Source organism: Dipodomys spectabilis, unplaced genomic scaffold, assembly GCF_019054845.1.
Source record: "Dipodomys spectabilis isolate Male_0828 unplaced genomic scaffold, ASM1905484v1 ptg000042l, whole genome shotgun sequence".
NCBI classification, from domain to species: domain Eukaryota; kingdom Metazoa; phylum Chordata; class Mammalia; order Rodentia; family Heteromyidae; genus Dipodomys; species Dipodomys spectabilis.
In genome coordinates, this window is record NW_024870719.1 from 7,743,335 (window position 1) to 7,768,949 (window position 25,615).

General features: G+C 35.6%; 1 long non-coding RNA gene across 1 annotated transcript; it reads right to left on the minus strand.

Annotated features, from left to right (window-relative positions):
- Positions 1-246: 246 nt before the first annotated feature.
- On the minus strand, positions 247-7,927 carry LOC122106519. Its single transcript, XR_006147192.1, has 3 exons — positions 7,916-7,927; positions 7,846-7,852; positions 247-469 (listed from the first exon to the last, which is right to left on the minus strand). It is a non-coding gene; the product is annotated as an uncharacterized LOC122106519 (long non-coding RNA).
- Between the last annotated feature and the right edge of the window lie 17,688 nt (positions 7,928-25,615).

Below are 25,615 nucleotides of genomic sequence, written 5' to 3' on the forward strand. Positions count from 1 at the left end.
ATACATTTTCCTCTACCACTCTGCCTTGTAAGTGTAGTTCCAGTATCAAAAGACAAATTTTTCTTGTGGGTGATTCACAAAGCTGGTTTGTGTTAGAAAAAACTATTTAGCAAGGAATATATTATGAGGACAAATGAAAGATTACTATTTCTAAAATATTTTTATTTTAAGAAAATATGTGGCAAGGAAAAGTAAAACAGTAGCTTTTGACCTAGTCTAAGAAAGCAACAAAATACTTGGCCTTTTCCCACTGTACCCATTCACTGTAGATGACATACTTCTTCCTGTATACCTGGACGACTTTGCCAATCTGCTGACCTTTATAGTGTCCTCGTACAACCTGCACCTCATCATCCTTCCAGATGGGCATAGACCGCACATTGTAGTTCTGTCTCAGCTCTTTGGAAAGAGGGGAAGACATAATCTTCCTGCAAATGTGGGAAGGTGCATTGAAATGCTTTTTCCAGTTCTTGCTTTGGTCAGAAATAACAAAGAGATTGAACTTCATTTTGGCCGCTTCTGCTTCAGCAATGGCCGAAAAGGAGAAGAGCAAAATGCTTGGTAATCAACAAAAACCAACAACTCAGACAGTTCATTCAGACACATTTAGTTCTAGCTTTGTGTATATTATGAACTTTAATTATCTTTTAATATGAAGGTCAGATATAAATGACCAAGAGGAAGTTAAGTGGGAAAGATTTATACCAGAGAAAATAAAATTGTCTGGAATGCCACTACAAGTGGCCTAGGTGACAGGTAGGGAGGATTCGGGGACATAAGATAGCTTTCCTTATTCACTAGTATTGCACTGTTAGAAAACTTGAGGCTGCTACTAGTCACTTTTCACAGGAAAGACCTCAAGCCAGCCAATAAAGATGGAAGGATTGTTCACATTCACACCATGCTGGAAGGAAGATGATATGAAATACAAAATGAATACAGGAAGAGAAAGCCAAGAAAAATAATTAAGTTGAAAATACTAACTGCCAGTACACAGTAGGAAAACAAGATACATAAACACTAATGGTGAGAATTACTTAGTTTTTTAATTAGTTTTCCTACAATTAAAAATATTTACATGTATAACTAAAGTCGAAATGTAACCACCACAAAAGAGCAAAACATAGGTGAATATGTTTGCTCATAAATATGAAGTAATTTAATAAACACATTCCACTACAAAAATGTAATATTATTATGAGCCCATGTATTGGAAAACATTTTAAATGAATGAGATGTGTCAGCTGAAAAAATTTTCCATATATTGTCTACAATATGTCAAACCTTTATATTTATATAGTGACTTGTTTCTTCATTCTATTATTCTCAGAGATTATTATTATATTATTTCTGATAGCATTTTCTTTTTTTTTTTTTTTTTTTTTTTGGAGCTTCATTGGGTGTGTTTTCTGATAGCATTTTCTGATATTCAGTGCTGATTTTACTCTGAAAAAAAATACCAAAGTCAGTTTTGTTTGTTTTTAGTTCATACCAAGAATGATAGACTTCTTATTATGAAGATTTCTCATGAATTATAGTACTTTTCATATGTAAATGATAATTTATAAAATTTATTTGTTATTTAGATATATATTTTAATTTTTATTCAACTGAAGTTTGTTGTTGTTGTTGTTTATTTGCTTGTTTAGTTCAGATGGTACTAAGGAATCAAATCCAGGGCCTCATGTATCCTAGGCAAGCACTCTACCACTAAGTCACATTCCCAGCCCCATCCACTGAATTCTGATTAAAGTTTCTTTCTAATCACCTATCCAGGAATAAATCAAGTTCTGCTGTTTCCTCTTGTGGAGAACAATCAGTCAATCTAATTATAAATCTCTTATGACTTTTATTTCTTTCTTATGTAGGAAAAAATGATATTCACAAAAGAAGTAGATCATGTATATTCATCTTCAGTTTCAATGCAACAGAGGGTGGTGTATGGGATGGGGGAAAGACGCCAGCCCTGGGCTTGAACTCAGGGCCTGGCACTGTCCCTGAGCTCTTTTTCTCAAGGCTAGCACTCTAGCACTTGAGCCACAGCTCCACTTCCTGCTCTTTTTTGGTAGTTAATTGTAGTTAAGAATCTCATGGACTTTCCTGCCCATACTAATTTCAAACAACAATCCTCAGATCTCGGCCTTCTGACTAGCTAAGATTACAGAAAAGAGACACCAGCACTCGACTTCTGCTTTACTTTTGCAGAAGTTGACAGAGCCCATGGTCATTATAAAAGAGTTCTCTCATCATATTACAAGATATAATATTCCCAAATATAACATGACAAATAAAACGTTTCTTAATATTTTTCTCAGAATTTTGCAATCATCCTACACTTCACAGTCTCCTCTACAGTGCAGCCACCTGTGTCGCTGTGGGGGTGGGACTCATTCGGGTGACACCTCGGAGACTACTCATCATAATGACTCTCATGCAAATATAAATTTCCCATGTGTGGAAGACCTTACTTCGTTCATTCATTAGTCACAGAACAGTGCACAGATATTGTGATTGGTGCTGAGTAGAATGTGAAGTACAGCATTCCTATTATCAAAAGGATATTGAAATAAATTTGCAAAGAGATGCAAAAATTCATGAAATTGGTCAAGGTGCACAGTGCAAGAATTGAGAGCATTTAGGCAATCTAATTAATATTTGTGAGGTGGAAACTTGTGCTGCTATAATTTTTTTTTATTGAATATTCATGTAGTTCATCGAACCACTGAGTAGAAAAGCTCAGAAGAAAAACAACAACAAAAAAGCACAGATACACTTATTGATTCAAATGCCCCCCAAAAAGAAAACAAGGCAGAAATTCTTCTATCCATTACAAAAATTTAACATTTTTTATTCTTTACAGTATCAGCTCATTTTTATGCTTGTAATAATCTCAGAAGCCTATTGGATGCCATCTGGTTATTTTCATGGGCATAACACTAATGTTGGTTTATCTTAGAGCCTACTTTGAAAATGTTTTACTAATATCACAATTGAACAAATAAGTACAAACTCACTCTTATCTATAAGTTTCCATAGACAGTTTCAGATTGGATTTATGACCCTTCTCTTTATGCCCACCAGCAAAATCAATATATATTGATCTAGTTTATGACTAACCTACAACAAAAGAAAAAAATCTGTAGTTTTTATAAAACAGAAAGGTTTTTCTGAATTATAAACATATACATGGATCATGTTATTACTATCAATTGATCCATAGATCAAAAGACATAGTAAAGAAAGACTCTCCAATCCTCTTATCAGGAGCAGCTGAGAAGGCTGATGTGTACTCTGAGTGGACAAGTGTGAAAACAAACATTAATATACAATTTCTCTGTTGTCTTTCACTTAACCAAGATAAGCCTCTATAATACATTAATCCATTTAAAGATTTCCAAACTGTCAAATGATAAAAACAAAATCACAGTTAATAATAATAGCATTTATTATTTTTAAGTGAGACCATACCAATAGCAGAAGAAATCAGTCAGTGGAGGAAAAGAAAAATAAACTAGAGAAATGGAGCATTAACCAATGTACAGTGCTAATTAATCTGGATTTTTAGGTAGTGAGTCCATAAGGTATTTCAATTATAAAAGCCATAGTTACCTAAATTCTTTTTGAAAAGGAAATAGTATCACTTACATAAAATTTTGAATAATTAATATGACAAAGATTCTACTTAACAAATGAGGACTCACAACCTCTTACCAACTGGGGAAAGGACATTTTTCAGATAGAATTTTGTAGCCTTATTTGACAAGTCCAACTGAGTTTAAAAATAGAAGAGCTGACAAAATATTTAATATCCATGGCAATCATTCTCTACATTTTAACACACATAATTTACATCTACAGAGAATTAATTTTCACTATGGCTAGTTATCTGAAAATTTCATAGCTGGAAAATATTTCAAAGATAGTGAAAACCACTGAAAACTGTCAAATCAGATAACAAAGAAAGTAAGATACTCAGTAATTCTCAGTAATTTAAAGTTTTCCAATATTCAATCACTAAAATAAATTCCAGTAGAAAGTCATATGTTAGTTATCTCATCCTAGTCCTTTCAAGACCAGTTTTTCCAATATATTCACATTTATTTACTCTAGGGCTTTCTTTCTCATTGGCCAATAACAATTGCAAGAATCTCTTATTCTATGTACCTATAAAGGAGAAATTCATAAAATTCTTAAAATGAAGCCTTTCCTATCTCCAGTTTTCAGATATAATGTGGTATTCTTGCTACTTTGGTATGACTTTGGTTATAAATAGATAACAATATACATCTCCATCTCTTCTTCTATACATGACATTTATATTCAGGCACTACAAATGTACCTTGCAACCTAGTAACTGGGACCATTCATTGAGGGCTGGCCTTGTGATATGTTTTCTCTTAAAATTCTACATTGTTTAAAACATTTATAATTAGTGTCTTTTTTTAAAATACTCTAATAATAAAGTATTAGGTATCTTTTGAATAACAAATGCTAAGTAAGGCAGATAAAATTTTGGAGTTGATTATGTCTCATATCACTATTAAATATCATTATAGATTACTTTGAATATTTATTTAATCTTCAAAAGCTTAAGAGGCAAAACAAGTTATACATTTACTTTCTAGAGGCTTTTTTTTTTTATCTCTTTGAGATTCTTTTTATTGTGAAAATATCATACAGGGGGGTTACAATTACATGGGCAAGATAATGAGTACATATTTATGAGATTTTTAAGGTAAATAACATATTTAATAGAATTATGAATTGATTTTTTTGTCTGTCATGAGGCTTGAACTCGGCCTGGGCACTGTCCCTCAGCTCTTCAACTCAAGGCTAGTGCTTTACTGCTTGAGCCACAGTGCCACTTCCAGTTTTCTGGTGGTTAATTGGAGATAAGAGTCTCATGGACTTCTCCTGCATGGGCTGGCTTTGAACTATGATCCTCAGATCTCAACTTCCTTAGTAGCTAGGGTTACACATGTGAGCCACCACCGCCTAGCAATGAATTAAAATTTTAAGCATACATGATGTCTTGATAAATTGCTATGCTTCTTTTCCATGTGGCACAAACCAGTCATAAAAATATGAAGGTATAGAATCTTGTATGCAAAAAAAACCCACAACAGACAAACTGTTTCCGACGTATTCTTTTCCTGTTCCACAAGTACTTCAAATTTGATTACTGTATTAGAAAATAATTCTTTCCTATTAAGGTTAATTATCTAAATATATGTGCTATTCTTATCCCCTTTACTGACCTATAGTTATCCATATATTTAATATTGAATACATTTGTGGCATTAAATGAAAATTATTCCTTATAGGAAGTAGAATTTATATAATGATACTATTAACATGAATGAGACTCAACATCTTAAAAAATATTCTTCACATCAGTTACTTTGTCTACTAAAAGGTTTTCCAGTGTATGTGGAATGAAAGCAAATCTATTCTTTTTTCATGTAACATTTAGCAAGTCCTGTGAACAAACTGGAAAGTGGTTTCACATTTCTTTATGTAAAAATGTGTTAAGTAAGCTGAAGTCTCATTACAAAACATAATTTCCACTGTATTTCTAACTTCTGATGTTATTAAACCAAATTAAAAACAGTTGTTGTCTAAAAATCTGTGTGTGTGGGGACTCAAGGAATTTGTCAAATTAGAGAACTGAAAAGAAAAACAATGAGGCTTACAGTATTTGAGGCAAGTATTCTGTTTGTAAGGAAATATGGAAATCAGTTCTCATAGTGTATCTTATCACAAAAAATAAATACACTGATATGATAAATTCTGATACCATTAGGATTAAATGATGTGTATCATTGCAAAAGAACATACTGTTTCCTCTGTGTGAAACAGTCCTGTGATCTGAAGGTATCCAATCGGCTTCCTACAGAGGAAACATCTCTGTCATGATGGGTAAAACACAACATATAACTTGTCAAATTATCCAAAAGAATAGATTGTGAATTATGTCAGCTGTAGCATTTCAAAACTGGGTGTACGCAATTAAATATTTCTTTGTGTGCAAATTCATTAGTACCAATTTAATTAATATAATATTTTTAAAAACAGGCAGCAAATGTAAAAACAGAACAAGACATACAATACCAAAAGCCCTTTTTACATTTCATCATCATGTATTCAATATTATTCACTAAGAATTTGTGCAAAGTGTTAGGTAGGCAATGTATTAACATTGCAGAATTTGGGCAACAGTGCTGTTTCAAATGCACAGCAAAGCAACGTTTTTTTCTAGAAAGCTAGCACTAACCAAATATGGAGATTGGCACATTGAAATGTTCCTGTACTTACAGCATTTTAATTAAAGCAAGTTCAGGAGAGAAATCTCATTTTCACAGGCATCAGTCATCTGTAAAATCCCTAGCTTTTGCTGAATGCAAATTCATTTTAAAATATACATGCCAAAAGATACGTAAAGTATAAGAATTTTCCCAGTAGTTATAGAATTCTCCATTGGTTCATGGATGAGCAATTTTAATTTTTAAATGTATTTTTCTAAATTAGTAATTTCTCATTTATTTCCACTTAATTTCAGAATTACCATTGCACTAGATTATTTTATGAATCTCTCCTCAGTTGCTCAGAAAAAAGAAAATCAGTCACTTTAGTAAAATAAAGGTTACCAAGTGACTGCAAAGATTTATAGTAAGAAAAATGGGGAGAAGTTCAAGAGATGCAAATTTTAAAAACATAAGAAAAGAAAATACACCTCAAGCACTTTAACTGTTTTTATTTAAGGAGAGTGTTTTTGGCTCAAATAAAATCAATTCACTGAGTAAAAACAAGCCTTACATAGAGGTTTGAAAGTATTTTCTTTTAATTTCAGAATGAAAGACAACTGTAATGACAATCACTATTACGAAGTAAGGAAACTTTGTCCTAAGGATGAGGATATTTAATCTGAGGGTTCTTCTGTAGATCCCAGCTTGGACACTGGTCAGCACAAACAGTAAAAATTATGAGAGATTCGGTGTCTGCCTTTTCCTGTTATGCTTTCTTTTTCCCTTCCTTTTGCCTTCTGTCAGTTTTGATAAAAGTCTACACACTACACACACTTCCAAGTGCCTGAGAATCCAAAGCAAGCTCCTTAGGCATTCAATTCATGCATTACAAGTCTGTATGAACCTGGTACTTAGCATAGTCAAAAAGGGGCATTTTAAAAATTTGGTTTGTGTTATTAGATAACTGAAGCATTTCAGCTTTCTTCTTTTCTGTTCACTAGATACCATTCATATTAGAGACTGACTCCTATCTTTTCTAAACAGATATAATTGAACCATTGTAAATCTCTTCATAGTTTACTCTTGTTGGTGTGTATATACATGACCCATCTTCCTTCTGTATATGTATGTGCAGTGTGTCCTGAGCTACTTGAGAAAGAAAAGAAGCCTTCATTTAAACTCCCTATACACTTTTCATAGGGTACCATGTTTCCATGAAACTCAAAGAAAGATGTCTTTTTAAAAAGACATGCTTATAACAATGCTTCACAAGAAATATATTCATTGCCTTACTCATGTAACAGTAACCCCTCTGTACAGCATCTTGGCAATAAAATAAAATTTTAAAAATAGAAAATACTTAAAAAGGTAGTTCCGGGAAGATGGCGGAGGAGAAGCTGGAATCTGAACAAGCTCTTGCATAGAAAACAGTTTCAGAGTTCCAGTGAACAGTCCCAAGCCAGAGAATCACACCAAGTGTGCCATCACAGGACAGAGAGTTAGTCAAGAGAGGGGAAGTCAAGCAGACACATCTGAGCGTCTGCCAGCAGCTGCTGCTGCGGCGGCAGGGTCGCAGCGGCGACCACAGCCGCGGCCATACCTGAGCGCTCACACAGAGAGTCCAGGACGAAGGAGCCAGACGCAGCGGGCGAGCGGATTCTACTCAACACCAGCAAGAACCGACAAGGAGCGGACAATTTCATCCTGCACTTTGCAGACCAGAGACGACCCAGGATCCAAGACTCGGCGTGAGTAGAAGCCCCACTTCCTCACTCCTTCCCAGGGAGCAGAGGAGGGAAGGCCACCCCTCCCCCCCCCAGCACCGGTGATCTCCATCTTGGATACCGACAAAGCTCGGAGGAGCAGCTAGCTCCAGCTCAGGCCTTGGAATAAAACGAGTCATTTAGCAGGTCACAAGAACTTAACGGCGAAGTGACCTCACAGACTCAGTTCCATCCAGGGAAAAGTCACCCAGCTCAGGTGCCAGCCATTGGAGTGGCTCTCCTCACTGGGTAACCAGAGCCAGAGGCTGCCCCTCCCTCTAGCAGCCTCCACAATCAATTGAAAAACAGAAACCCTGAGAATGGCTCCAGACTGAGTGCTGTGAGTTTTTTTCACAAAATAGCCCCAGGGAAAAGATACTGTTTGTTGAAAGGCCTCAACTCTACCCAGAACCTAGCCTCATCACTGCATCCCCCTCTTTTGTGATTCTCAAAGCAGATCACCCTCCCAGTAAACTAACCTGGGAGGGGGAATCTCAAAATCTTGGGTAAAGCAGAGCATTTTTCTGCCTGTTCCAACAAACTGACTTAAGAAACCAATCAAGCCACAGGACCTCAAGCTGACCAGAGACTCCAACCAGACTCTGGTTACAGACAAAAGGGAGATACAGGACTCTTCCCACCCCTCCCCCCCCCCAAAAAAAAAAATCAGAGACCTTTTTTTTTTTTTTTCTTCTTCTTTTCTTTTTTTCTTTTTTGTTTTGTTTTGTTTTGTTTTTCGTTTTTTGTTACCTTATATATATAAAAAAAATTTTTTTGCTTTTCTAAAACTTTTATTAATCTTTAATTTTTGCCTCTTCTGAAAAATTAATTGTTTTCCATTAACTTTTTTTTTTCCTTTTCTCCTCTTATAATTTTTATTTTAGAAATACATGAATGTGTGTTTTCCTTTCTTTTCTTGTCTTCTTTCTCTTTTTCTTTCATTCTTAATTATCTTTTTGTTTTTTGTCTAGCTCTACTGAACTTCTGATCTTTTCTTCTCACTTTCCTATTCTTTCCATCTTTTCCTCTTTGTTCTTCTTTATGTGACTTAACTCTTGTCCTGCACATCCTCAGATAAACCCGTAGTTAACCAGTAGACCCTACCCCCCATTGTGTACACACTTAATCCACAAACTTATTACTCAATTCAAAACCTCTGAGACTTAAATTCATTAATAGCAGTACTACCTCTTTATACCTATATAATATTTTAAGCATTTTTTTAAAGTTTTTCACATCTCCTCTATGTCCCTCCCTTTCTCTCAACATATTCATATTCCTCTATAAATAGATGGTCTTTTAATCTCTAAAATAACATTAATTTTTACGTTTCTATTTTTTTTCTGGTCTCTTTTCATTCCCCTTTCCCTTTCTTCTTTTTCTCTCTCTCTCTACTTGCATCCTACCCAACCTATTTCCTGCACTGTGATTAGGACATAGTTAACTCTCCCTGTGCCTCCCCACACCAATCTATTCCTATTTTTTACCCACATCTCTCCCTAACCCTAATAATTTCTGGTTTTCCAAATTCTTCTCTGCGGTTCGAAGTCCTTTAACATATAGTTGTTTGATGTCGAATAGATGTACCTGTAAAACTAGATTGTATCTGTAGACTATTGACTGTACAAATGCAAACTTTGGTTGATGGTTGCCTTAAGAGAGTGTTCTAGCACAAAACTGGTGCTATCTTCATCTCAAATGGGCAGAGTAAGCCGGAAAAACACAAGAAAAATGGCAAATTCGGGTATCTCAATTCCCAATCTTGATAATCAGGGGTTAGAACAGATAATGAATAATCCAGAGGAGAGTTCCCAAACAGCTCTACAAACACTGCTGGCAAACATGATAAATGAAAAGTTTGACAATGTACAAAGGACTCTGTATGAGCGTGACAGGGAGAGAGAAGAGGCATCCCAGAAGTTTATACAGAAATATCATAAGCGTGAGGAAGCTACTCAAAAACTGATACAGGATTTGCGTGAACAACTTGAGAATACTCAAAGAGAAAGGGAGGAATGGCGTGAGCAGGCTGAGAACACTCAAAGAGATCTGCAGGAATCCCACGAACGGGAGGAAGCTAATCAAAGAGTGATACAGGAATTGAGAGACCAGGTAGAGAACACACAAAGATCATTAAAGGGATTCATGGAATCCATTAACAAAGAGCTGAAGGAAGTCAGGGAGACCACAAAGGGAATGCTGAATGGAACCCAACAGAAGGAATGGGAGCCCAAAGAAACCATAACCAATCAACTAAGTGATTTGAGGACAAACACTGAACACCAAATTAAGGAAGTAAAGAAATTCATACAAGACCTAAAACAGAGCTTCAACAAAGAACTTGAAGCCATCAAAGCTGACCAACTAGAAGGAAAAGAGATAAAAAACAAAGTAGAGAGTCTTGACAGCAGGTTAGACCATGCAGAAGATCGAATCTCAGGGATTGAAGACAGCCTAAATATTATAGAGAAAGAACATACAACCATGCAAGACAAGTCCAAGAAATATGATAGATCTATCCAACACCTGGAAGACACCATCAGAAGGCCTAATCTAAGGATAATGGATGTAGAGGAGCACCTAGAAACAGAAGTTAATGGTCTAGGAAATTTGTTTAACAGGATCCTAGCAGAGAACTTCCCAAACATGCAAAAAGATAGGCCTGTCCAGATACAAGAAGCCTTTAGAACCCCAAACAGACCAGACCAGAATAGGACATCCCACCGCCACATTATAATCCACACAGGATCAACTCAGAACAAGGGAAAGATCCTTAAAGCTGTCAGAGAGAAAAGGGTAATCACTTATAAAGGGAAACCAATTAGAATCACCTCAGATTTCTCAGCAGAGACAATCAAAGCAAGAAGAGCCTGGAACGATGTATGCCATGCCCTAAAAACAAACAACTATCAACCAAGAATACTGTACCCAGGTAAACTCTCCTTCATAACCGAAGGCCAAATAAAAACCTTCCATAGCAAAGAAAAATTGAAACAATACATCTCCACCAAACCAGCCCTACAAAAGATTCTTAAAGATGTCCTACACATAGAAAACCAACAAGACCACAATAAAGGCCAAGAAACTGCACCCAAACTGAGAATCCAAGAACCATAGGAAGAACCCAGTTTTCGCAGCCCCCAAGAAGGTACATAACATGGCAGGAACTCCCAAATACCTCTCAGTCCTATCTCTTAATGTTAATGGACTGAACTCTCCAATTAAGCGACATAGACTGTCTAGTTGGATTAAAAAACAAGACCCTTCTATCTGCTGCCTGCAGGAGTCACATCTTGCCCGTAAAAACAAACACATTTTCAATGTTAAAGGCTGGAACAAAATCTACCAAGCAAACGGACCGCATAAACAGGCGGGAGTTGCAATCCTAATATCAGATAAAATAGACTTCAAATTAAAATTCGTGAAAAGAGATAAAGAAGGTCACTACATACTAATTAAAGGATCTCTCCTTCAGGAGGATATTACAATTCTAAATATCTATTCGCCAAACAATGGAGCACCCAAATTTATCAAAGAAACACTACTTTCCCTCAAATCCCATATAGATCCAAAGACATTAATTGTTGGGGATTTTAACACACCACTCTCCCCACTAGATAGATCAACTCGGCAAAAACTCAACAGAGAAACCACAGATCTAAACAGCTGCGTAGATCAACTAGACTTAACAGACATTTACCGAACATTTCACCCAGCAGCATCAGAATACACGTTTTTCTCAGCAGCACATGGAACGTTTTCTAAAATAGACCACATTTTAGGCCACAAAGCAAACTTGTCTAAATTCAGAAACATTGAAGTTATACCATGCATTCTCTCTGACCACAAGGGAATAAAATTACAACTCAACACCAAAAGCCACCAAAGAAAGTCCGGTATCACATGGAGGCTGAACAACACACTGCTGAATCATGAGTGGGTCATGGAAGAGATTAGAAAGGAAATTCAAATGTTCATGCTATTCAACAAAAATGAACACACAAAATACCAGCTCCTCTGGGACACAGCAAAGGCAGTACTCAGAGGCAAGTTTATAGCTCTGAGCTCCTACATCAACAAATTGGAGAGATCTGAAACTAGCAATTTAATGACGCATCTAAACCTCCTTGAAAAAGAGCAGCAAGATAAACCCCAATCCAGTAGATGGAAAGAAATAATCAAAATTAAATCAGAATTAAATGAATTAGAATCCAAAAAAACTATAGAAAGAATCAACAAAACAAAGAGTTGGTTCTTCGAAAAACTTAACAAAATTGACAGACCCTTAGCAAATCTTATCAGAAAAAGAAGAGAACACACCCAAATTAATAAACTCAGAGATGAGAATGGAAACATCACCACGGAAACAACCAAGATTCAGAACATTATAAGGGAATACTTCTCAAAACTGTATGCTAATAAGTTTGAGAACTTGACAGAAAAGGACCTCTTCCTAGCAAATATTGACATGCCAAAACTAAACCAAGATGAGTTAAACTATCTTAACAGGCCCATATCAAGCATTGAAATAGAAACAGCAATTAGAGACCTCCCAGCTAAGAAAAGTCCAGGACCAGATGGTTTTACAGCGGAACTTTACAAGGCCTTCAAAGCAAAGCTCACACCAATTCTCCTCCAACTCTTCAATGAAATTGAAAGAGAAAGCTCACTACCGAACACATTCTATGAAGCCATCATAACCCTCATCCCAAAACCAGGCAGGGACTCATCAAAGAAAGAGAACTATAGATCCATTTCTTTGATGAACATTGATGCAAAACTTCTCAACAAAATTTTGGCCCACCGACTTCAACAATTCATCCAAAAAATCATACACCACGATCAAACAGGATTCATTTCAGGGATGCAAAGCTGGTTCAATATACGCAAATCAATTAATATTATTCATCACATCAACAGGAGCAAGAATAAGAACCACATCGTTATCTCAATAGACGCAGAAAAAGCATTCGACAAGATCCAACACCCTTTCCTGATGAAGGTTTTGGAAAAATTAGGAATCCATGGAACATTCCTCAATACAAAAAAGGCTGTATATGACAAACCTACAGCCCGCATTATACTCAATGGTGAAAAACTAAAGCCATTTCCTCTTATATCAGGAACAAGACAAGCATGCCCACTCTCTCCACTTCTCTTCAATCTAATATTAGAATGCCTAGCTACAGCAATAAGACAAGATGCAGACATAAAGGGGATCCAAATAGGGAAAGAAGAAATAAAACTCTCCCTCTTTGCAGATGACATGATCTTGTATTTAAAGAATCCCATAGACTCCACTCCCAAATTACTCAAGCTGATTCAAAACTTTGGCAAAGTAGCAGGTTATAAAATTAACCCCCAAAAATCAATGGCTTTTCTGTATGCCAACAATGAGAAAAGTGTGGCTGAAATTAGGAAAGCAACTCCATTTGTAATAGCCCCACAAAAAATAAAATACCTAGGAATTAACTTAACTAAAGAAGTGAAGGACCTCTATGATGAAAACTTTAAAATCTTGAAAAAGGAAATCAACACAGAACTTAAAAAACAGCAAAACCTCCCATGCTCCTGGATTGGAAAGATTAACATTGTGAAAATGGCAATACTTCTCAAGGCTATCTACAAATACAACGCAATACCTATCAAAATTCCACCCTCATTCTTCAAGGAAATAGAAGAGGCAATCCAAAAATTCATATGGAACAATAAAAGACCCCGAATAGCAAAAACGCTCCTCAACGGAAAGAACACTGCTAGAGGAATATCAATACCAAATTTCAAACTCTACGATAAAGCCATAGTAATCAAAACAGCTTGGTATTGGCATAAGAACAGACCTCAGGACCAATGGAATAGAATTGAAAACCCAGAAATGAACCTACAGACCTATAGCCATCTAATCTTCGATAAGGGAGCTAAAACAATAGAATGGAAGAGAGACAGCCTCTTCAGTAAATGGTGCTGGCAAAACTGGTTAACTACATGTAGAAAACTAAAGCTAGATCCTTATATATCACCCTGCACCAGAATCAACTCCAAATGGATCAAAGATCTTGAACTCAAAGCAGACACTCTGAAAACATTACAGGATGGAATAGGAGAAACCCTGGGTCTCCTTGGCTCAGGCCGAAATTTTCTGAACAGAGACCCGGAAACACAACAAATCAAAGAAAGGTTGGACAAATGGGATTGTATAAGGTTGCAGAGCTTCTGCAGGGCAAATGACATAGCTAGCAAGATCAATAGAAAGCCCACGGATTGGGAGAAGATCTTTACTAGCCATACAATGGACAAGGGTCTCATATCTAAAATATACTTGGAACTCAAAAAATTAAACCACTCAACAACAAATCCTCAAAGAAACAACTGCCCAATAAGTAAGTGGGCGAAAGACCTAAAGAGAAGCTTCTCTGAAGAAGAAAGAAGGATGGCCAATAGACACATGAAGAAATGTTCAACATCCCTAGCCATAAAAGAAATGCAAATCAAAACAACATTGAGATATCACCTCACTCCAGTTAGAACAGCAAAAATCAAGAACTCTAACAACAACAGATGCTGGAGGGGATGTGGACAGAAAGGAACCTTACTTCATTGTTGGTGGGAATGTAAACTTGTTCAACCACCTTGGAACGCAGTATGGAGGTTCCTCAAAAGACTCCATATAGAGCTCCCCAACGACCCAGCAATCCCACTTTTGGGCATTTACCCAAATGACCACAAACAAGGCCACACTAAAGCTACCAGCACAACTATGTTTATTGCAGCATTATTTACCATAGCTAAGATATGGAACCAACCCAGATGCCCCTCAGTAGATGAATGGATCAAGAAGATGTGGTATATATACACAATGGAATTCTATGCCTCCATCAGAAAGAATGACATTGCCCCATTTGTTAGGAAATGGAAAGGCTTGGAAAAAATTATATTAAGTGAAGTAAGCCAGGCCCAAAGAAACATAGGTCCCATGGTTTCCCTTATTTGCAATATCTAGTATAGGTATGAGTCAAGCGGAAAAAGTCAGAGAATGTGATGTTAGGAAAACGAACCCTCAAATATGTATTTTAATGTTTTTGTTTCTTTCATGCATGTGTTTCTAACGCATTTATAATATTATTTCTTTGTTGCTTTGTATGTCCCTCCCCCACAGTGTAACCCCCGCTTTCACTATATTTGATGTCAGTATAACATGTGGAGGAGACGGGGACAAACAAGTCGTTTAAGGATTCAGGTGGACCTGTTGCAACAATGAGAAGTACAAAATGTCATGTCAAAACCAGCTTTACAATGTCGGTGGGGGGGGGGTGGAGGGGGGTATGATTGGGTGGGGGGGGGGAGGGGGGAGGCTGGGAAGGGAGGTGAAGGGTAAACAAAGGAGGAGGCTGCAATGCTTGGTAAGAAATGTATGCATTTTCCTGCCCATGTAATTGTAACCCCTCTGTACACTATGTTCTCAATTAAAATAAAATAAAATTAAAAAAAAAGAAAATACTTAAAAATAATAAAAAGGCATGCTTGAAATTGAATTCATTTCTACTTTTTGTACATTTTGCTACCTTCAGTTCATAAGTTGATGTCACTAGGGCAAAATAATTAAATGAATAAATAATCAACTATACTTTGAATATTTTGAACAGTGACTTTTTTAAAAAAATTTGGTGAGGAGATTGATTTTTTTTGTTCCAGTCCTGGAACTCAAATTCAGGGCCAGGGCATTGTCCTTGAGCTTTTGTACTCAAGATTAAAACTCTAACACTGGAGCCACATCTCTACTTCAGGATTTTGGGTGGTTAATTGGAGATAAGAGTCTCATGGATTTTCCTATTTGGACTTGCTTTAAACTGTAATCCTCAGGTTTCAGCCTCTAGAGTAGCTAGGATTACAGATGTGAGTGACTATACCTAGTTTAATAACTGTATATTAAGAGGCATGTACTATACAAAGAAAACCAACTCACAAATATAAAACAGTAAATTATGGTTTAAGGAGGAAATATATGAATATTTCACAAAGAATGTTACTTGTATTAATATAAATGTGATTGATTAGTTAACATAAATTAATATGCATTAACCATTATTTTGTACCAGTACTGGAGTTTGAATTCAGATCCTGGGTATTCTCCCTTGGCATTTTTGCTCAAGGGTAGGTGACAAACTACCACTTTGACCACACCTCCATTTCTAACTTTTGATGGTTAATTGCTGATAAGAGTCTCATAGATGTTGTTGCCTGGGCTGGCTTTGAACTATAATCCTCAGATTTCAGCCTCCTTTGTAGCTAAGTTTAGATGGACAAGTCACTGGCACTCTGTATGGTACTTTTAATTATGTGTAACACTAAAATGATTACCATGGTATTTTTCTTTAAATTAAAAAAATATTTTAAAACAGTTGTACAAAAAGCTTTCAGTTTGAATGTCAATTTATGTGGTGAATGTTTGGTGTCTTCTCTTCCTTCATTCTCCTTTCCTCCATCTATCCCAAACCCAAATTTGATACCTCAAGTTTCTTGGTTTTATTTTTCAGGTATATACAATGAATATTTTTTCTTTTTATTATTTAATTACTTTTATAAATTACATATTAGTATAAATAGTTCAAAGGAGTTGTCATTTAACAAAGCAGCTTATGAGTGCAATGCATCTTGAACAATGTCATCCCTTTCAACATTTTTACCTCCTTCCCACTCACTGCTTCCATTCTCTTAATTGTGTAGTTCTCTATAGTGAAATCCTGACTGTATTATCTCCTCCTTTCTCCTTTTCACCCATCTGCCTTTCCCCTTGTTCCACCCCTCCTCTTGCAAGTACCCATTTCCAGGAGCTTATTTTGTTGAGCATTGACTCAGTTTTTCTAAGAAATGACATTAACAGTGAACATTATTAATATTTTCACCCACCATTTCTCTCTCCAATCATCACAAAGCCTTACACTCCAAATAAATACAGATTTAATTATGTTGTTGTGAATTCTGAGCATTGAAGTATTAAATCATCTATAAAGTATACCTACTTCAACGATTTAAGCTGAAATAAGTGCAACAGATGCACAGTTGGTTTTTTTTTTTTATCAAAATGGTACGTGACGTCAGGAAATAACATAAGCTAAGTAAACCACACTTTCTACCTGCACCTATACCAAGCTTTGTAACGTAGGGGGAGAAGTGAGTGTTATTTTCAAACTAGCAGAAATTTTACAGTACTCTTCAGATAAAAGTAGAATTCAATAGCAAATGGACAAAACTGATGATTTATCAGTGCTATTTTTTTTTTTTGGGTCCAGTCGTGGGGCCTGAACTCTGGGCCTGGGCGCTGTCCCTCAGCTCTTCAGCTCAAGGCTAGCACTCTACCACTTGAGCCATAGCGCCACTTCCGGCTTTTTTCTTTTTGCTTATGTGGTGCTGAGGAATTGAACCCAGGGCCTCAGGCATGCAAGGCAAGCGCTCTACCACTGAGCCACCTTCCCAGCCCTATCAGTGCCATTTTTATGAAAAAAGCCCAATAGGACTACTTATATTCATGGCCTCCATTGTCCACAACTGTGCCATAGTCCTCAAACTTTGTAGAAGTGAAATATCTACACACCTTCAACCTGGACTTCCACTGTTTCCCCAATCCTTCTCTCATACAAATACATCAACAACACTTCCCTCAGCATACCTACCTACCATACGTAATGCTGGTACTTTACACCCATGTCTATGTATGATTTGCACTATAGACAACTAGTTTAATTTGCTGATTTTCACGAAGGCAGGAATTGAACAAGAGCTGCCCCAACCAATTCCCCAACAGAGATGCACACAGCTGTATGTCCATCTCCAAAACTCACCTGAGGACTCTTCTACTCTTTAAAACATAGTTTTTACACAAACCCCGTTCAATCTCTTCAGACTTTCTTCCATTTCTTGAAAGAACTTAGAATTTATGTGATGAAACTAAAGTATATTTAAAGCATTTTAATGGGAATTCCAACGTATCACAGAAAGAATAGGTTTTTAGTCCACTTGGCACTCTGAAGTTTTTGTTGTTCTTTTGTTTAGGGTTTTTGTTTGTTGATGTTGTTCCCTTTTTGTGTGTGTTGCCATCCTGGGGCTTGAATGCAGAGTCTAGGCCCTGTCCCTGATCTTTTATGCTCAAGGCTAGTGCTCTAACTGTTGATCCACCACTCCACTTGTCTTTTTTGGTGGTTAATTGGAGATCAGAAAGAATGACATCACTGCTTTGTAAGGAAATGGAAAGACTTGGAAAAAAAATCATATTAAGTGAAGTAAGCCAAACCCAAAGAAACCTAGGCTCTATGATTTCCCTCATTTGTCATAATTAGTAAAAGCCTAGGATAGTCCTAGCAGAGGATCATAATAGATGAATAGCTATGTATATATGACCATACAAAATGATGCTAATTGAAATGAACTCCAAGACATGGATATTGCAGGTCTCTGTTTTTGTTTTTATTTTTTTTATTAACATTGTGGTCACCAATGTACTATTTCATTTTTCTTTTTCCATTGGTGTATCCCTGGTAATCACTGTCTTTGATTCTGGTACCATCTGCTCTCTCTCTTTCTCTATCCATATATATATATATATATATATATATATATATATATCTGTTTTGGTGGAAGGGAAGGGGAATATCTAAATGCTGAAAAGAATGGCAAAGGATGACCCATTGCAACAATGATACTCACAAGACACTACGTTGGAAAAAACTTTACAACATCATGAGGGGAGAGGAGCAGGGGGAGTAGTGGGAGAACACCAAAGGAGTGGGTAACAGTGTTTGGCAAGAAATGGACTCATTACCTTACTCATGCAGCAGTAACCCCTCGTACACCATCTTTACAGTAAAATAAAAACAAATTTTAAAAGGCTGGGAAAGTGGCTCAATGGTAGAATGCTTGCTTTGCATACATGAGGCCCTGGGTTCGATTCCTCATCATCACATAAACAGAAAAAAAAGCCAGAAGTGGCGCTGTGGCTCAAGTGATAGAGCGCTTGCCTTGAGCTGAAGAGCTGAGGGACAGTGCCCAGGCCCAGAGTTCAAGCCCAACGACCAAAAAAAAAAATAAAAATTAGAAAAAAATTTAAAACAATTAAAAAAGAATCTCATGAACTTTCCTGCCAGGTCTGGCTTTTACAGCCATCCTCAAATCTCAACCTCTTAAGAAGCTAGAATCACAGGCATGAGCTACCAAGTACCCTGCTCCAACTGATCAGTTAAGCAAGAAAATAGTGTGCATTTTTGTATGTTGATAAAATAAAAATATTTTCCAAATTTAGCAAAACTATATACAAGAACACACACATTTACTTATTGACAGCTCATTTTATACTTTCCTTCTGTACCTACCATTAGATAACTAAGATGTATATGATTTTATTTTAAAAATAGTCAAAAAGTGTTATGCTATGTAAATAGAAATAGAAAGCCAAATTTATGACAGTGTAATTGTAATAAAACTACAGGTTAAGCCACTGTTGCTGTATTAGTAAAATCAGACAAATTTAATGATAGTAAAATGGAAAACGATTTCAAACTGAATAAACTCTCATATGAATATTTTCTTTATATTTATTCTCATAATACATACCATGAAAATAAAAATGAAACCCTTTAAGTACTGTATGATTTAGCACTGATCCTTACAATGGAAGTCTGTATTAGTTAAATATTAAAATACAAATTAATATAAATTAGTAATAGGTAATCACAATAAGAAAATTTTTCGTTGTTTTCTAATGATTATCTACCAAATGACTCTTATAAGACTGTGTTAATGTTAAGAACTTCATGCTGCAAAGACCATTATCCATCTGTAGCTGCTGTAAGGTAAAGCATCACCCCATTGAGGCTTAACTATCATCTGAAGATTCCTTTCTGCATGTAATTGTGATGCTTTGGTTTTTTCCAACTGTGGCTCAGTTTCGGTTCTCTTGAGCAGAGATTATGGCAAGCAGATGCTTCTGTTGATTTACAAAATCCATAGAAAGCAGCCTTGATGAATGTGGATTTGGAATGATTTATGCACACACATTCAAATATACACAGAAGCATGTCTAGTATTGCATGCATTTCACAATGCATATCTATACACAGATGCATGTAGCATATGATCAAATCTATACATTCACTTTTCTTTTTCTATTAGTTTTTAAAACTGTTAGGTCTATTTCAGAGGATCAGCGTAAACCAGGGATAGTTAAATTAACAATAGCAACAAATGAAAACCCTCATCTTATTCATCCAGAAAAGAGTTTTATCTCCAATTAACTAATAAAAAGCCAGAAACACGCATGTAGCTCAAATAGTAGAGAGCCAGACTTGAGTGAAAAAGCTAAGGGATGGAATTCAGGCTTTGAGCTCAAGCCCCAGTCCAACACAAATGAAAATATTAAGATATTTTATCTAGGGATGTAGTTTTAAATAAAACATGGGGTATACCTTCCATATTCATACTAACATTCACTATACTTGTAACATCTACTGAAAATGTTAAAAATAATTTTATTGCACACAGTTTTCATAAGCTTATTCAAATATTATCTAGTTACACTGGTTCATATCTTTCATAGTTTTCTGAACAAAGTATGGCATAAGTACTTAGCCAACAAAGGCTGACCATTTTGCTTCTTATCTACATATGTTTTGGCAGAATGGTTTCTCAGCATGAGTAATTTTAGGCAGCAGATTTCACTTTTCTATAACCCTTCTATACATTTGTTTTAACTTAAAAATAAGAGATCAATTAATGTGTTGTTGTACATTATAAAGGAATTTGAACCAACCAATCAATATCAGTCTAGCTCTAGAAAAAGAGCTCTAACCAGTTTCATATTAAACAAAGATTGAAGAATTTAAGGAAGGCCTTCAGAAATTGTTTTTCTTTTCTGAGAAGTCCATTCTAATTCATCATAAAATTAAAGAATTATCATATTGATTGCCTAAGGGAGCAGTAGCAAGAAAGAAATTATAAGAATGTATTGTAGATTTCCCTTTGTAAAGCTCCCAAATATAATCTCTTTGTGTCATATATACCCCTTTATTTCAGCAAAAACTAGGAGTTAAAGATACTAAGTATTCAAAGAGAAATGTTCAATAATTGCATTGTATTTGTAAGTTGAAGGCATTTTATGCCACCCTGTGTTAGTTAGTTCCATATGAAGTGTCAATAAACCCTAAAGAAAGAAGGCATAAGAATTTGGCACAAAAATTAACAGCAACTGAAACAAATGTTAATAGCCTTAATCTGCAAAAAGCTGTTGCAAATAATACTTGGCAAGTGTAAAAATGATAAATTCATAAGAGATTAAAAGAGAGAATGATTCATATTTATGAAGATGCTATGCCTGTTCTGTAGCAAAAGAAATATATATTAAAATAACATTTTTTTAATCTCTGAAGTTTACAGGGACTTCAAACCTAAAGCTATCTGGTCCTGGCTGTTTGATTTTAAGTCTCTGTCATTAGGTGTATAAATGTATTTAGGATTAGAAATTTTTGTGTTAATTTCTAATGTAGAAATTATTTATAACACTTTTTCTTCCAAGGCAGGGTTACCTCTTTATCCTTTACACAGATGAATTATTGCTGCAGTTTTTAATATTTTATAATTCTCATAAGAATTGTATTGATTTTTAGTCAATCAGATTCATCGATATTCTGTTTCCTTTTTATATGTATTTAAACTATGATCTTTTTAAAGGCACCAAAACCATGCACTGGAGAAAATACAGTGAATTCACCAAATGTTGGCAAAATTATATATCAATGTGTACATTTTTAAAAGTAGACTCCTATCTCTCAAAAATTTAAAATGGATCAAAGATATTAACATAAGGACAGAAACTTTGAAATCACAGGGAAATTGAGGATTAAGCAGAAGTAATGTTTCTCTGTATAGAACCCAATTACTCAGAAAATAAGAACAATAATTCAAAAAATGGGATCTCAATACAATAAAAAGCTTTTGAAAAGCAAAGGAAATAATTACCAGACTCAAAAGGAAATCAACAGAATGGTTGAAAATCGTTGCCATTTACTCATCAGATCAAGGTTTAATACCCAGAATATACGAAGAACTCCAACAATTTATAAGCAATCCAATTAGTAAATGGACAAAAGAAACGAGCAGTTTTCAAAGGAAGTACAAATCATTAATAAATACCTGCAGAAAGGTTTGACATCTTTAGCCATAAAAGAAATGCCAATCAAAACAATATTGAGATTCCAAGTAACCAGCATTGGAATAGCTGTTATCAAGGACATAAACAAACTGGTGAGAATACAGAGGGAAAGGAATTCTCATATACTGTCCATGCGAGTGTCATTTTGTGCAGCCACTATTGAAATCAATATGGAGAAACCTTAAAAAATGAAGAGAGACCTACCATATGGCCTTGTTATACTATTCCTAGGAACATATCTATATATTTGAAAGAATGCAAGTCAACGTACAGAAAAGGTACCTGCATACCTGTGTTTATGGACACACTACTCACAATAGTTCAAATAGGGAATCAGTCTAGGTACCAATCAACTGATGAATGAAATATAAATATGCATGCATAATAGAATACTATTCAGACAGGAAGACAAATACAATTACACACAAAGTAATTTTCAGGAAAACGGATAGATTTCAGATCATGTTAAGTAAAATCAGTCAGACCCAGAAAGTCACATCCTCTCTTTTTTAATCGGGGAATCTAGCTCCCAAAAGTGAATGGTGAAGATGTGATTACGGTAATGTTTCAAGGTAGATTCCAGCAAAAAGGGAGAAGGAGAAAGGGAGAGGGTATAGAGAGGTGGTGAACATAGTCATTAGACACATGAATGAAAAGACAAGAATAAAATCTGTTGGTATTGCATTAAGAAGGGGGCAGAGGAATGAAGCAGAGATTGACTTTGGACTCATTGTATACATAATGCATATGTATACATTATTGGGAAATACCACATTGAAACCTTTTGTACAACTGTTAGATACAAATCAGAAAATTAAAAAAAATGTAATATAAGGATCTTTCACTCTCAGGAAACTTCATTTGTATTATGTGGGACCCAGAAGCATACTGGGTTATCAATAGTGGAATCAACCTCCCTTAGTTTTCTCTTTGTATAAAACACTACACTTTTTCTCCTAGGATAATTATCATTGTTATTTTGCACTGATGGATATTTACATATATTTTCTTTCTATCATATACATTTTAACCTCCTTGAACATATTGTCCATGTTTAATAATATTTTATTTTATTGTAAATGTGATGTACCGATGGGTTACAGTTATATATGTAAAGTAATGAGCACATTTCTTGTCGAACAGTGTTACCCCCCCTCTTCATTTTCAACCACTTTACCTCCCCTGCCCCCAACGGCTCTCCATCCTAAGTTGTAAAGTTCAGTTCCAACACGGTCTTGTAAGTCTTGTGAGTCTTGTGATTATTGCTGTCAAATTGGTTCACCCTTTGTCCTTTGTCTCAAAATTCGTTATTCCCTTTCCCTTCCCCAAATCAGATAAACATATACACAAGATGCAGGGTAGCAAAATTAAAAGCAGTGACAGCCAAAGGAAAAGAAATGAAAGAAAAAAGAAATCATTTCACGCAATATATTAAGTGTATAGTCAGAGAGAATAATTAAAGCTAAGTCTGTCTCAATACACTAAATATATCTGAATGGCTGACTTCCACTAACAAGTTTGCAGTACAAGACTATTATAAAAATAAGCAAATGAAAACAACAACAAAAAAACATGGTGTGGAAACACCTAAGATGAAAAACTCTTGCATGTGTTATTTGTTTAAATAGTACTGTACATTTGGAAATTTCCCTTCTGAAATTTGGTCATATTTTGAATCTCTTTGTAGTAACATCTCTTAGTTGTAATATATATTATAAATCTATAAATATACTAAGTATTTAAATATATATATATATATATATTGCTGTGCTATTTAATGCCCACCTTTTACATCTCTATGTACTGCATGAACATATGCTAATGCCCACCATCTAAGTGGGACTTTACCATGTAACAATTTACAGTGACTCATTGTTTCTATTCACATACTCTGAATTTTTTTTTTCTTTTTAAATTTAATTTAATTTTATTTGTGAACATACTGTACAGAGGAGTTACAGTTACATGGGCAGGATAATGCGTACATTTCTTACCAAGCATTGCAGCCTCCTCCTTTGTTTACCCTTCACATCCCTTCCCAGCCTACCCCCTCCCCACCTAATCCCAATCCTTCTCCTTCCCCCCCTTCCCCCCCCCCCCAACGTTGTAAAGCTCGTTTTGGACATGACAACTTGTACTTCTCATTGTTGCAACAGGTCCACCTGTATCCTTAAACAACTGGTTTTTCCCCATCTCCTCCATAAGTTATACTGACATCAAATATAGTGAAAGCAGGGGTTATACTGTGGGGGAGGGACATACAAAGCAACAAAGAGATAATCTTATAAATGTGTTAGAAACACATGCATGAAAGAAAAAAAAACATTAAAATACACATCTAAGGGTTCATTTTCCTGACATCACATTATCTGACCTTTTCCGCTTGACTCATACATATACTAGATATTACAAAAATGCCCACCATCTAAGTGGGACTTTACCATGTAACAATTTACAGTGACTCATTGTTTCTATTCACATACTCTGAATTTTTGTACAAAAGTATGCATTGCATTTTATTGCTATTTCAGTGATAATTTCATGGAATGAATTTATAGTTATTCATTCTTTTTTTTTTTTTGTGGGTCCGGTCGTGGGGCCTGAACTCTGGGCCTGAGCGCTGTCCCTCAGCTCTTCAGCTCAAGGCTAGCACTCTACCCCTTGAGCCACAGCACCACTTCCGGCTTTTTTCTTTTTGCTTATGTGGTGCTGAGAAATCGAACCCAGGGCCTCAGGCATGCAAGGCAAGCTCTCTACCACTGAGCCAACTTCCCAGCTCTAGTTATTCATTCTTAAAGACTGCTTTTCTATTTTACTTTTCTAATATGAGCTTACCCTATGCCTATTTTTTTTAATAAACCTAGAACTTGCTCTAAAATTTCTACTAATTAAATACTATGTGCTCTAATTGTTCCTTATTCATTTTGGTACTATCAGTTAAAATTTAGATACTTAAGAATTTCTTGTGATATTAAGTCTATGCTAAAAGGCAGTTTTTGAAGGATTATGTAATTTTTTTATATTTTATTTATTTACTTATTTTATAGTCAGTCGTGGGCCTTGAACTCTGGGCCTAAGCGCTATGGCTCAACTCTTCAGCTCAAGGCTAGCATGCTCTACCACTTAAGCTACAATGCCACTTCCGGTTTTCTGGTGGTTTATTCGAGATAAGAGTTTCATGGGCTTTCCCTGCCCAGACTTGCTTTGAACTGCGATCCTCAGATCTCAGCCTTCTGAGCAGCTAGCATTACAGGCGTGAGCCACTGGTGCCTGGCTAAAGGATTATATCATTTTAATAATCATTTCCAGCTAGTGACTGTTTTAGTATCAACAGTAATTAAATAATCCTTGAAAATCATCATTTGATTATATCATTAATAGAAATATTTCTGTACTTATATATTGTTTAT